Source organism: Pteronotus mesoamericanus, unplaced genomic scaffold, assembly GCF_021234165.1.
Source record: "Pteronotus mesoamericanus isolate MK-2021 breed Mesoamerican mustached bat unplaced genomic scaffold, CSHL_Meso_final scaffold_165, whole genome shotgun sequence".
In the NCBI taxonomy this organism is placed as follows: Eukaryota; Metazoa; Chordata; class Mammalia; order Chiroptera; family Mormoopidae; genus Pteronotus; species Pteronotus mesoamericanus.
This window is the reverse complement of record NW_026555307.1, coordinates 4,949,302-4,962,101: the sequence shown is the minus strand read 5'-3', so window position 1 is coordinate 4,962,101 and position 12,800 is coordinate 4,949,302.

Sequence of the window (12,800 nt, the reverse complement as noted above, 5' to 3'; positions counted from 1 at the left end):
GGTCAGTATGGACTTCCAAGGTTTGGAACTGAGCAATGGGGCAGAGAGGGCCTGTTTGTTAAAAGGAGCAAGCTGGGTGGGTGGGATAACAAGACAGTCTGGGGTAGGAGGAGTCAAGTCACCTAGTGTCGGAGGTTCTCTTTTAGAGGGTTGGTTTTCCATGTGTAGGACACAAGGTGGGCTCAAAAGTTTTGGCTTCCTTAATTCTTTTATTTTTAAGTATATATTATTGATTATGCTATTACAGTTGTCCATTTTTCTCCTCTTTATTCCCCTCCACCCTGCACCCCTCTTCCTCCTGCATTTCCGCCCTTAGTTCATGTCCATGGGTCATACATATAAGTTCTTTGGCTTTTCCATTTCCTATACTATTCTTAACATCCCCCTGTCTATTTTGCTTCTTTAACATCCCTACCAATTATGCTTCTTATTCCCTGTACCTTTTCCCTTATTCTCCCCTCTTCCTCTCCCCACTGATAACCCTCCATGCGATCTCCATTTCTGTGATTCTGTTCCTGTTCTAGTTGTTTTCTTAGTGTTTTTGTTTTTTAGGTTCAGTTGTTGATAGTTGTTAGTTTGTTGTCACTTTACTGTTCATAGTTTTGATCTTCTTTTTCTTAGATAAGTCCCTTTAACATTTCATATAATGAGGCCTTGGTGATGATGAACTCCTTCAGCTTTACCTTATCTGGGAATCACTTTATCTGCCCTTCCATTCTAAATGATAGTTTTGCTGGATAGAGTAATCTTGGATGTAGGTCCTTGCCTTTCATGACTGTGAATACTTCTTTCCAGCCTCTTCCTGCCTGTAAGATTTCTTTTGAGACATCAGCTCATAGTCTTATGGGCACTCCTTTGTAGGTAACTGTTTCCTTTTCTCTTGCTGCTTTTAAGATTCTCTCCTTATCATTAATCTTGGGTAATTTAATTATGATGTGTCTTGGTGTGTTTCTCCTTGGATCTAACTTCTTTGGGACTTTCTGATCTTCCTGGACTTGCATGTCTATTTCCTTTGTCAGATTGGGGAAGTTTTCCTTCATTATTTTTTCAAATAAGTTTTCAGTTTCTTGCTCTTCCTCTTCTCCTTATGGCACCACTATGATTCAGATGTTGGAACATTTAAAGTTGTCCCAGAGGTTCCTAAGCCTCTCCTCATTTTTATGAATTCTGGTTTCTTCATTCTGTTCCAAATTGTTGATATAAGTCCCTGCTTCCTTCTCTTCACTGTTGGTTCCCTGTATATTTTTCTTTATTTCACTTTGTATAACCTTCACTTCTTCCTTTATTTTGCGACTGTACTCAATCATTTCTGTGAGCATCCTGATTGCCAGTGTTTTGAACTCTGCATCTGCTAAGTTGTCTATCTCCTGTTGGCTTAATTCTTTTTCTGGAGTTTTGATCTGTTCTTTCATTTGGTCCATATTTCTTTGCCTCTGTGCACCTGTTACATTGTAAGGAGTAGAGCCTCAGGTATTTGACAGGGTAGGGCAACCCACTTCGCTGTGATGTGCTGTTTGTGGGGGAGGGGTCAGGGAGGGAACAATGCTGCCTGCTTGGCTCTTGCCCCACTTTCAGTCACTTCCCCCACTTCCCACAAGCAGATTGTGCCCTTTCAGGTGCAGATTCCCAGGTGGGTGGGCTTGTGTACATTCTAAGGTCCTATGAGCCCCCTCCAACACACTCTTCTCTGATACTGGGACAGTCTCTGTTGTTGCAACACCCACAGGTTTTTACAGCCAGAGATTCTGAGGCTTTAGTTTCTTATGCTGGAACCCTGGGTTGCATGATCTGTCTCACTCCCTAGTTGTTCCTCCCAGTTTATCCACACTTGAATGTGGGATCAGCCAGTCCTGCAGCTGCCACCTCACCCACTCAGTCCACCAGCTGCCATCTTGCCACACATCCTCTCTGCCCTGGCTTCCCATTTCTACCTCCCCTACCAGTCTGTGTGGAAGACCTTGGTTGTTGGACTTCCATACAGTCCAATTTTCTGGAAGTTCTGGTTGTTTTTCTTTTTTTTAAATGGTTGTTATTCCTCTTTTGTTTGTGTAAGGAAGTGAAGCATATCTACATATGCCTCTACTTTGGCCAGAAGCCCTAAAGTGTACCTCAGTTCTTAAAAAACAATCTGGAAGATTTTCTGGACAATAATGGAGGTGACAATTAGAAGGAGGTTGAAAAAGCAACCACCAAATTACCTTTTGATGTTGTATCAGAGCAAGAGGACAGGTGGAAATGAGAAGGACCTCTGTGGTGACAGGTCCTGGATGGCCCTGGACAGACACAGGGCCCAGAAAGAGTGGGAGACGCTACAGTTTTCTCAACTAGGTCTCAGACCTGATCTCTGCCCTGCTTCTGCCACCAGCTTCCTGTGTGTATTTAGGAGAGACACCCTCAGCTCAGCTTAGCCTCAGTTATTTATCCATAAAATGGGCATCACACTTCTCTGTTCCAGGGCTCTCAGAGCTGTGGTGAGGCCTGTGAAAGGCCTGAGGGTGGGGGTGGCCAAGCACTGCTGGGCTTGAGCTGGACTGCTGGGTGGCTGGGTTTAGCCACATGCCTCCAGTTTCCATGAGCCCCAAGGAGAGGGAAAGAAAATAACGAAGAATAATCTGCAACTTTCTGGCTCTAGGAACTAGAGAGTTAGTGGTTGTACCCCCTATCATGATGGGGAAATATGGGTTAGAGAAGGTGAAATCTGGAGGCCACATCAGGCCATCTTAGGGACTGGGGAAGCCTAGGGTTCTGTCTGCTCAATGTGCTTCCTTGTACGTCCTCTTCCGGTAAAATAGCTGTCCTTGCTGGGCTTCAGAGGAAAACACAGCTGACTCCTCGCCCTTGCTTCAGAGGTGGGGCATGACCCAGACCCGACCAATGAAAGGACCTCATTCCTTTAGCCACCCTGACTGGTTCAGTGCTGGACACATGACTCAAGCTAGCTGACCAGAGTTCTCTATTTCTCTGGGATTACAAACTGGTATGTGAAAGTAGTGTGGCTGTCTTGGCTGACATGGAGAGTCAACAGGAGAATGAAGCCAATAACACAAGAAAGTCAAGCCAAACAAGGGAGGTAGACTCCTGATAATACCCTTTGGACCTCTGGATCCAGCAGTACCTGAAGCAAGATACCCCTTTGGGCTTCTCAATTGTGCAAGTCAATACATGCCCCTTTTTTTTCATTCAACAAATAATACTCGAGCACTTAGTAAATGCCCAGGGTTATATTGGGCACTGTGAAATCAACATGAGTTGAATACAGATGTGGCTGAGCTCTTCAGGAGCTTACAAGTGGATCAAGAGAGTGGTTCCCCTAGCTATGGCTCCAACAGGAGCTTGTCAATTGGATCTTTGCGAGGGCTGTGGACAGCACAGCAGATGGTGTCCACGAGAGAAGTTTCATGGAAGATGCAGGGCAATCTACACGTGTGCATTTTGTCTATTGATCCTCAGTGGAAACTGAGGGCACAGTGCTAAGATGCAGTTTGGTAAAAACCGCTCTGCATGAAAGCAGAGAAATGCAGTGCTGTGAGTAACTTGCCAGCAATCTGAGGTGAGACAAGGAAAACAGGGCTCGGAGAAGCTGTGAATGTCTGGCTTGTCCCCTGAGCAACCTCCTCTGAATGACAATTATCCTGGCTGTACTCTTGACAATGGCAACTTGGTAGATCATTTTTAATGTTTATCTTTTTAATGATAAAGATAATAGAAGCACACTAACAAACATTTGGAAAACAGGAGAATATTCCCTTAGGATCTCATACCCTTAATAAGACTGTTGTTAAAAATATTTGGGGAATATAATGGCAGGGTCTGTGATGAGGTTGATGAGCCTCTGCAATGTGTTCATTATTCCATTCTTGGCCCAGCTGGGCCCCAGCCTGGCCTCAGAGGCAAGGCTGAGGTGACAGAGAGTGATGCTGAAGCCAGGTAAACCGGGCTGGAATCCTGCTCTATGCATCTGAGAACGGTGCGATCCTCTGAGCCTCAGTTTCTTCATCTATAAAATGGGGGTGAGTAGGGTACCTATTTCATTGGTACATTATGAGGCTGAAATGAGATAGAACTGAACAAATATTTGTCCTCTTTTTACCCTTCTGTCTGTGGTGCGCACCCCTGATTCTGGCTGTGCTCCATGTCCCGAATCCTCCAGTGAAGTCCCGAGCAACCGATGGTGTCCTGAGACACCTCCACACAGGGAAGGCAGCAAGTCTCAATGTGGGGGTGGAGGGGGCACATGTGTGCTCTCTCTCTACACACCTAGGATGGGTCTGGCATCAATGCAAATGTCTTGGGAATGAACTGCCTGTTTCCTCCCATGTCCTCCCTGTCCCTTGATGGACATCACACATTTTCAGGAGTCCTTGCTGTGAAGGCTCACAGCCCCACCCTTGTTACCAGAGGAACTGGATTCCCCATGGTGTCTCACTCACTGCATCTTTCTCTGTGCCTGGTCACCATATGTCATCCTTCACTGTTTGCAGGGAAGTTGACTGATGTGGGAAGAAGCAATTTGCACACAGCCATGGTGAGAACAGGACCATCTGGGAAGTTCAGGGACTTCCCAAATCCACAGTGAGCCCAGTTGAGATGCCTCCCATCCCAGGACACCCCACCCCCTCATTCAACACCATTCTATGCTGGGACAAGCACCAGACACCAGGATCCCAAGACATGAACAGGAGGCGCTGCAGCTCACCCTCGCAGCCCCAGAGCTGGGCTCATCTCTGCGCCAAGAGGGGGCCTGCCTACCAGAGAGCACGCAGCAGCTGAGGGACAGAGCTGGGCCTTGGACCCAGGTCTCCTGGCTCTTAGCCAAGTGCTCCTCGCTGGGAGGGAGTCGGCAGCGGCCAGGAGGGTGTGTCTGCCAGAACGTGGAGCCTCAGGTTCTCCATCCCAGGCCCTCCACATTCCCGAGACCCTCCCCACCCAGTCCTCTCCATGGATCTGTCTTATCGTCCTGGTGACACCAGCATGAGTGCCAGAAAGATGGGTGGGTGCCTGCTGAGCCCTAAGAATGGTGGTCCTCCCAAAATAGGTCCACCTGGAACCTCAGAATGTGACAGAATTTGGAATAAGGGCCTTTGTGACTGTTACTAAGTTAAGGATCTCAGGATGAGATCATCCTGGATGAGGGTGGGCCCTAAATACAATGAGGAGGGTCCTGATAAAGGACAGAAAAAGAAAATGTACAGGGCACAGGGCAGAAGACCACATGCAGACGGAGGCAGAGCATGGAGTTACGCCACCATGAACCCTGGAACGCCAGGGACCTCCAGCAGCCACCAGGGGCTGTGAGAGAGGCACGGGACAATTCTCACTCCAGGCCTCAGAATGAACCCACCCTGGAGGCAGCTCGATTTTGCATTTCTGGCCTCCAAAACATAAAAGAATAAATTTCTGTTGTCTTAAGCTACCTGGTGTGTGGCAGTTTGTTACAGCAGCCCTAAGAAATCACTACGGCTGGGAGCCCAGCTAGGGGCAGGGTCTGGCCAGCCTGGACCCACGCCCTCCCGCAGGCTCGGCCAAGCACAGCACCCCAGGGCTGCGGAGGGAGGAGCAAGCCATTCACATCCTGACTGCCTTTCACTCAAACAAAAATAGTCAAGGAGGTGAAAGAGAACAAAGCCAGGCACTAGCTAAAGGCAGTGGAGACAGATCCTATTTAGTAACCACCACAGGAGGAGAAAGAGACGTTGGTGTAGAACCGAGCTTAACTCCTGTGTTGAGAAGACTAGGACTTTTAAAGTAGGGGGATGTAGGGAGAGGTAGAGAGCAGGGCCTGGGGCACAGTCAGGGGAGACAGGAGTGGCCGCAGTGGGGGCGGTCAGTGTGGTCAGGCCTCCGGGTTGGCTCACTGGGCTTCTGGAAGCAGGCTCTACCCTCCGGCAGGGCGGGGAAGGGAGCGGCCTTGCCTCAGGTGTTTACTGAACAAAGGGTAAATTTTTTTGATAACCTTGAGCTTTCCTAGGCAAAAACTTAAGGGGGGCTGGATGTAGCCTTGAACTATCAGGAGCCATGGTAGTTTGCTGAGGCCTCTCGGTGTGGAGGATGAATGAAATTGTTTGTGCTCAGAGTCTGTGGTCCTTACAGGTCGTAGTGAGACCAGCTGAGAAGGAGGCCCAGAGGAGCCTGAGTTTGGTCAGAGACAGTGTCTGTCAAGGAGGAGGAGGCAGATCTGAGTCCTGCGTTCCCCAGGTGCAGCTCTGGTGGGGAAGATGGACAGACCCACGGGCCTCAAGGAGAGTGTAGGGTAATGAGGAGAACAAAGAGGCAGTGGGCTCACTGAGGAGGGCCACCTAAGCAGACAGGAGGCGGGGCCAGCAAGGAAGGAGGGGGAGTCCCTGTTGTACCTGAAAGGGATGGAGGGTGAGGTGGTGGAGGAGAGGGGAGGGGGTTGCCGGGGAGCAGCAAGCAGGAGCCAGTGTCAGGAATGTGGAAGTGGGGGGTGGGCATGGGGGGCGGGGGGAAGGGCCCAGAGCTGACACCAGGAGGCAGGTGGAACTGTACCAAAGCCTGGGGCCCCACTCAGCTGGGGCTGGGGGTGGGATCTGGATATGACATGTTAAGATACTGAGATGCAGCCCAATTGAGACCTCACTGCTTTAGCCTAGGGGCATTGTGGCATCCCTGAAGGGCCGGGAGCAAGGACAAGAGCAGATAGCTTATTTAAAGGACCGCGGGGCCGAAGCTGGGACACCTTTGTTAAAGTGTCTAGCAATAACTCAGGGTGAAAGAGGGGGCCTGGTCCAGGACAGTGGGTGGGGGAGAAGGACGGGAGTCCAGAGATATTTAGCGTGAGGACTGGCAACAATTGGTGACAGATGGCATGTTTTTGTGAAGGTGAGGTGACACCAGATTTCTTTGTGGACAGCTGGCTGCAAGGTCACTGAGATGGGACGTAACAATGGTGGGGGATGGAGTGGGCAAGAAGTGACCATTTGAGGAGGTTGTCTTGCCTGATGATACCTGAGAAGTAATACAGAAATGGAACCCCAGGCAGAACCTGATCTGGAGGTGAAGCTGCCGCTGCTGCAGCAGCTGCCAGCGTGTGAGCAAGCAGTTAGAGGATGTGGGGACTGAGACAGAGCCCTGGGGGGCCCATTGAGGATGGGCCAACTGTCAGAAGTTGAAGGACCGACCAAAGAGTTGGGAGGAACACCAGGAGAGGGAGGGCAGGTGGGACTCAAAGCAAGAGAGAGTTTCAAGAAGGAGGGACTGGTCCACAACATCCTAAGATGCTAAGAGCTCAAGCGGGACAAGACTGAAAGGCACCCAGGAGATCTGGAGACAAAGAACCTACAGAAGGTGAGTGGGGCTAACTGTCCTTCTCCAGTCCCCACCCCAGCCCCCAGGCTGAGGTTTGCCCCCTGCTTGGAGCCCCAGGCAGTCCAGATGCCGAGGTAAAAAGTCACTCCCCAACAGGTGCCAATGTCAAGCTGTCTTTAAAATGGAAGCCTGACAGTTTAGGTTTATTTTCCTTTCTTTAATAAGAGGGAACATGAATTTTTCCCTTACCTTCCCCTTCCTTCTCCTGAGGGCAGCCCCACTAATTATAGCAACCTTTCATTCAAGCATTGCACCCATACTGGACAGGGCTCAAGTCCTACGTGTGCAGCTCCATGCACTTTCACAAACGCAGTGCACCCGTGAAGTCACCCAGAGGGGTTAACCCCACATCCCCGGCTCCAGGAGTCTCTCCAGTGCTCCCTTTCCAGGCACTACCAGCCACAGGTAGCCATTAGTTTGACTTTCAACAGTTTCGATGAGTTTTTCCAATGTTCTTTCAAATTCTTTAAAATTGATTTTTAAAAATAAACAAACAATATACTCACTTATAAGTTCAAAAGCCAAAATGATAAAGAAGAGTGTGTACATTGAGAAGTCTTGCTTCTATTTTTACCCACTTCCATCTCCTCTACCCAATAGGTCAGGAGTTGGCAAATCTGTTCTAAGAAGGACTAAGTAATAAATATCTCAAGTTTGCAGGCCCTATGGTGCCTCTTGCAACTTGTGGGAAAGAAAAAAATTTTACTTCTACCTTCTAGGTTCTTCTTTCTGGTTAATAATTAATTGGCATGAGAGAGATTAATAAGAGAAAATAACCAAGTTCAATTACATATGGATGTACAGGAACCCCACATACATGAGAGAGTCAGAGACCACACAGACAGGAGAGGTTCGGAGACAGAAAGGACAACGAGCCGTACATGGCTGTCTGCGCTGAGGAGGAGGCAGGGCAGTGTGGGGCTTCCAAGGGGAGGAAGGGCACTGCAAGATGGTAAGAGGAGCAGAGGGTCAGTAATCAGAAGTCTGCCCTGCCGTAAATAGGTCATGAAAAGTTATTTTTGGTGATAACTCTTATTATGGACAAGGCCCCCAATTTAGATTCTTCAAGCGAGAGGTAAAAAAAGTTTCTCTTGGGCCCCGGGTTTTGATTGCCTTCAACTCAAAATAATCACATGTCGAAATGGCATGTCTTAGAGAGGTCTGTTCTGAACCCTTCAAATTACTCAGTTCTGTCATTGTCGTGCAATAGCAGCCACAGAATGAAACCCATGTGCTCTTCTGCGTCTGGCCGATCTCACTCAGCATTGCGCCTCTGAGATTCATCCTCCTCGTGGGGTGGGTTCCGTTGTAGGAGAACACCGCTTTATTTATCCGATCTACCGCAGATGGGCATTTGGACAGTTCCAGTTTGGGGCTTTTCTAAACAGTGTAGCTCTGAGCAGCCTCGCTCGTGTCTGCTGGTGGACAGATGGTCACGTCTCTGCTAGTTGCACACCCAGGAGTAGTGTTGCTGGGTCAGACATGAGCTCTCTGCTCTAAGGTTGTAAATGGATGGCTTCCTTTCCAGGTTCCATGAGCCATCAGGCTGAGTGTGAACAGTGAGATAGGATTTGGGGTGAGTGGTGAAGGGACAATGAGGATGAGGGGGAAGGGCGTGCAGGGAGCCTTCAGGAGGAAGGGGCAGAGGTGAGGGATAGGGACTCAGAGGGAACTGGGTCTTGTCTTCATTCCGGGGGATCTGGAATGATTAGCTTTTAGTGGCTCTCCAGGAAATTCCACAGGCAGCAGGGCAGAGGGCCACTGGGCCTCATGCAGCAGTCGCCCCTGAGTTCGCAGTTGGTCCCCAAGGGTCTCACTGCCCAGTGAGGACCGCACACCCACTGGAAACAATGTGTCAAGGCTGGGCTCCTGGTCACAAACAACAAAAACAGACTTGAGCAAATGAGCATTGAAAAAGGGATGTGAAGCAGCTCTCAGAACCTGCTGAGAATGGGCTGGGGAAACCCAGGAGGGCAGCCTGGCTAGGAGGCCCCAGCACCCGCTCGGCTCTTTGAAAGCAGCTCTCCTGCAGCCACCGTGAATCTTTTCTGGCTGAGCGGGACGCTGGGCAGGGCACTGGCCTGGCCATGCCTGCACACCCAGCAGCCCTCAAGAGAGAAAGGGTTTGGGGGCTCAGGGCAGTCACAATGATAAGGTGGGGTGAGGTGGCACGTGCCCTGCACCTGTTCTAGAAGGGGCTAAACTGGGCTGGATGGACACCGCCCAGGCGGATGCTGGTCAGTGACTCCCCGCCACACCTTTTCTCACCGTCTCTCCAGTAGCCCAGAGTCTGCAGACAGCACTGGTCCTGGAAACATGGGACCCAGGTGTGCTCGTGGCTGGGCCCCTGGGATCCAGCAGAACAGAGACTGACCCAGCAATGCCGTTGACCCGTTTTGTCAGCTCTCCTGCTCTTCTCGCCAACAGCTTAGGGAGAGTTCCTTCCTGCTGTAGTCACTGTTGGCATCTCCTCGCTGGAGGTGTCAGTCTCTCAAGCTCCCCTGAGGTCTTTCGGGGTAGAGCACGGTTTCTGGAGGCCCCTGGGCCATCCAGAAGGAGGGTGAGACCCAGAAGGAGGATGGCAGGCCCCCAGCAAGCCCCCAGCAACCCCCCTGGGGGCTCCCAGAGCTCCCAGAGGAGGCGGGCAAGCAGGTGGGCCTGGGGAGGGCCGCTGTGAAGCAGCTTCCATCCCCGTGTCCCCCCCCCCCCCCCGCCCATCCTGCCCCAGATGACTAGGCCACTTCCCTCACTTCCCTCCCCCTCAGTGGGGCTCAGGTGCTGGGAGCAATCTCTGAATCCATGGAAACCACAGAGGAGACTGGAAATTCAGAGGGAGGAGGAGGCTGAGTATCTTCTTGCAAATCCTGGGGAGGGGGTGGCGGAGGGATGATATTCCCTTCCTTGATGAATAAAAGCCTAAAACATCATTTCCCTCTCACTAGCAGCCATTCCACCAAAGGATTTGCTTCCATTTCTCTCCAGGGCTGTAGAAATGAGGGAGGATCCATTCTCTGGGAGGGGCCAGGAGGCCTTGGAGTTGGGAGGTGGGGGTCAAGGTCAGGAAACGGGGAGAGGAGGTGGAGGACAGAGGCTGTGGGGACTGCAAGTCAGGTAGTGGTTGGTGTGTGAAGGGGGAGTTAGGGGTTGGGGTCAAGAATGCATGTCGGCAGAACTGGAGCGGTGGGGCTCTGGGTCTGGGAGGTGGGGAGATAGGGTAAGTAGTGGGAACAGGGGGCATTTGGGGGGAGGAGTCAGAGGCTGGGGAGCGGGGTGTGGGGGCAGGGGTCGCGGTGGGCTTGGCCACACAGGCTCTGAGTTCCCATGAACTAGGGTCGTCCCCCTACCCAACGCCCAACTACCCAGCTCTTCCGGCGCTGCCCTGGAGCATTCTGTCTGTGATCCCTGTAAATAACAACCAGGCCTTTTCCTGCAAAATACAAACCAACCTCGCCTCTGTTTCCTGGAGCTGAGTAAGCACAGCGGTGGGGCGGGTCAGCGTGGGGGTGCAGGGGCAGCTCCAGTAGATCCTGACCACGTTACAGCAAGCTCCCCAATGTGTGAAGGGAGCCCCATGGGCAGCGGGCTTCCTGAGGCTGAGATTTTCTTCTGTAAAGTGGGTTTCTTTATTTTTAATTACACATATGCATGATTGTATTCTTGCTTTTTAGAACAGTTAGACCGCTCGATAAAGGTATGTCTCCTTCAAGTTCTCCCACACTAACCTCCCCCAACCCCTGAAGACAACACTGATTTATTTTCTTCCAGACCTTTTAAGCACTTTTACAACATAAACATGTGTCCATAGAGAATTCATAGAACTGTCTATTGTTTCATGGGTTGTAAACATTAACGATACAACACAGTATGCACCGTTCTTCAACTTTTCACTCAACGAAGTGCTGTCGAGCATATTTGTAGCTCTCACTTTAAAAGATGCTTGAAATATGCTTTAAAGAAACAATCTCTTTGAATAGAATTTTGTGCTTCCTGTGTTAATGCATGTTTAATTACAAAAAAATAAAAACTAACTCAGTATTGGTAACTGTAAATTATATCATTGAGTTTGCAGTGAGGCTTTGCAGTTTTCATGAGTCGATGGGGTGAATTACATGAAGGGTAACTGTACGTACAACTGCTTCTAACAGGACACCAAGAGTACAGATAATAATTTAAAATATCAACTTTCACTTTAGGTAGCATTTAGTATTTTCATTATCCATGTTTGTGTATGTCTTATGGTGGATTGTCATCTTTCAGTGTTTTCAAACCAAAACTGCCTTTTAAAAAATCTACTAATGTTCTTGATAATAAACTTTGTCGCTTATATGTATCAGGAAAAAAATGCCGTCGAGATGTCTCTGTGTCGGTGCGTGTAGATCTGGGACATTCCTCTTAACTGGTCTCGCAGCACGTGAGCAGATGAGAGTTCATTTATCAATGAATGTGCAGGTGGCTTCCAGCTTTCACCATCACAAAGGAAGCTGCTCCTTATGCTCACGAGGCCAAGTTTCTTCAGCGTAGGTGATAAGAATTACAATTACTGGTTAGAAGGCTTATTTTTACATTTTTGGGTTTTATAGATATTTCCAAAGTGCTCTCTAAAGTAAATGTTCCCATTTATTTCCCTACAGCCTTATACCATTTGGTCTCGGCAAGCTTTCACTCGATGTCAGTCCTGAGGTGGGAATGCAGGGCTAGCAGGCTCTCTGGCCAGCAGGGGCCGCAGCTCTGTGGGCACCCCACGCCCCCTGGCCAGGCCAGGGGGCTCTGCTGGCTGGGCTGTGGGGAGGGCAGAAGGGGTGAGCCTCCCCTGCAGTGGGGCTTGGAAGGGCCTTGGGCGTGAAGGGCCGCCACTGAGGAGAAGGGAGGGAATGAAACGTGGGTGTGGTGGTGGTGGTGACGGTGGGGGTGGCTTGCCCGCAGAAGCGATGCCCAGAGCCCATGTTTCATCCCTGGAGAGGCAGGGGACGGGGCCAGGCCTAGCGGTGCGAGCAAACGGAAGGCATGCGAGAGGCTGAGCTGCGTGGGTGGCTGTGTCCGAGCCACACCTCAGCCCACCAAATTGGGGTCTCTGAGGGGTGGGCTGCGCGTGCCTCTCCCCACCCTGAAAACCACACAGAAGAGCTTGGAGCATGTTCCTCAGCTGGGTGGGCTTTGCCTTGAGGCTTGAACCCTCTTAGAAAGGATCCTTAGACTTCACATAACAAGTGTCCCCTGGTGACAGAGGGACGAAGTACACCCTTGGTGCCAGATCCAAAGCTAAAAAGGGGTTTTCAAGCAGCCAGCTCTGCGGCATGGAGCTCAGGGGACATCCACAAAGATTTCGTAAGCTCTTCTCAGCCCAGCTTTGGCCTCTTTCTCCCTCAAGCAGAGGTGGTGCTAATGGAGGTTTTAGGTCTCTGCTCTTCTCAAATCCCTGTGAAGAAAGGCCTGGTGCCCACCCTCCACCGGCTCAGACACTGAGGCTCTGGGCA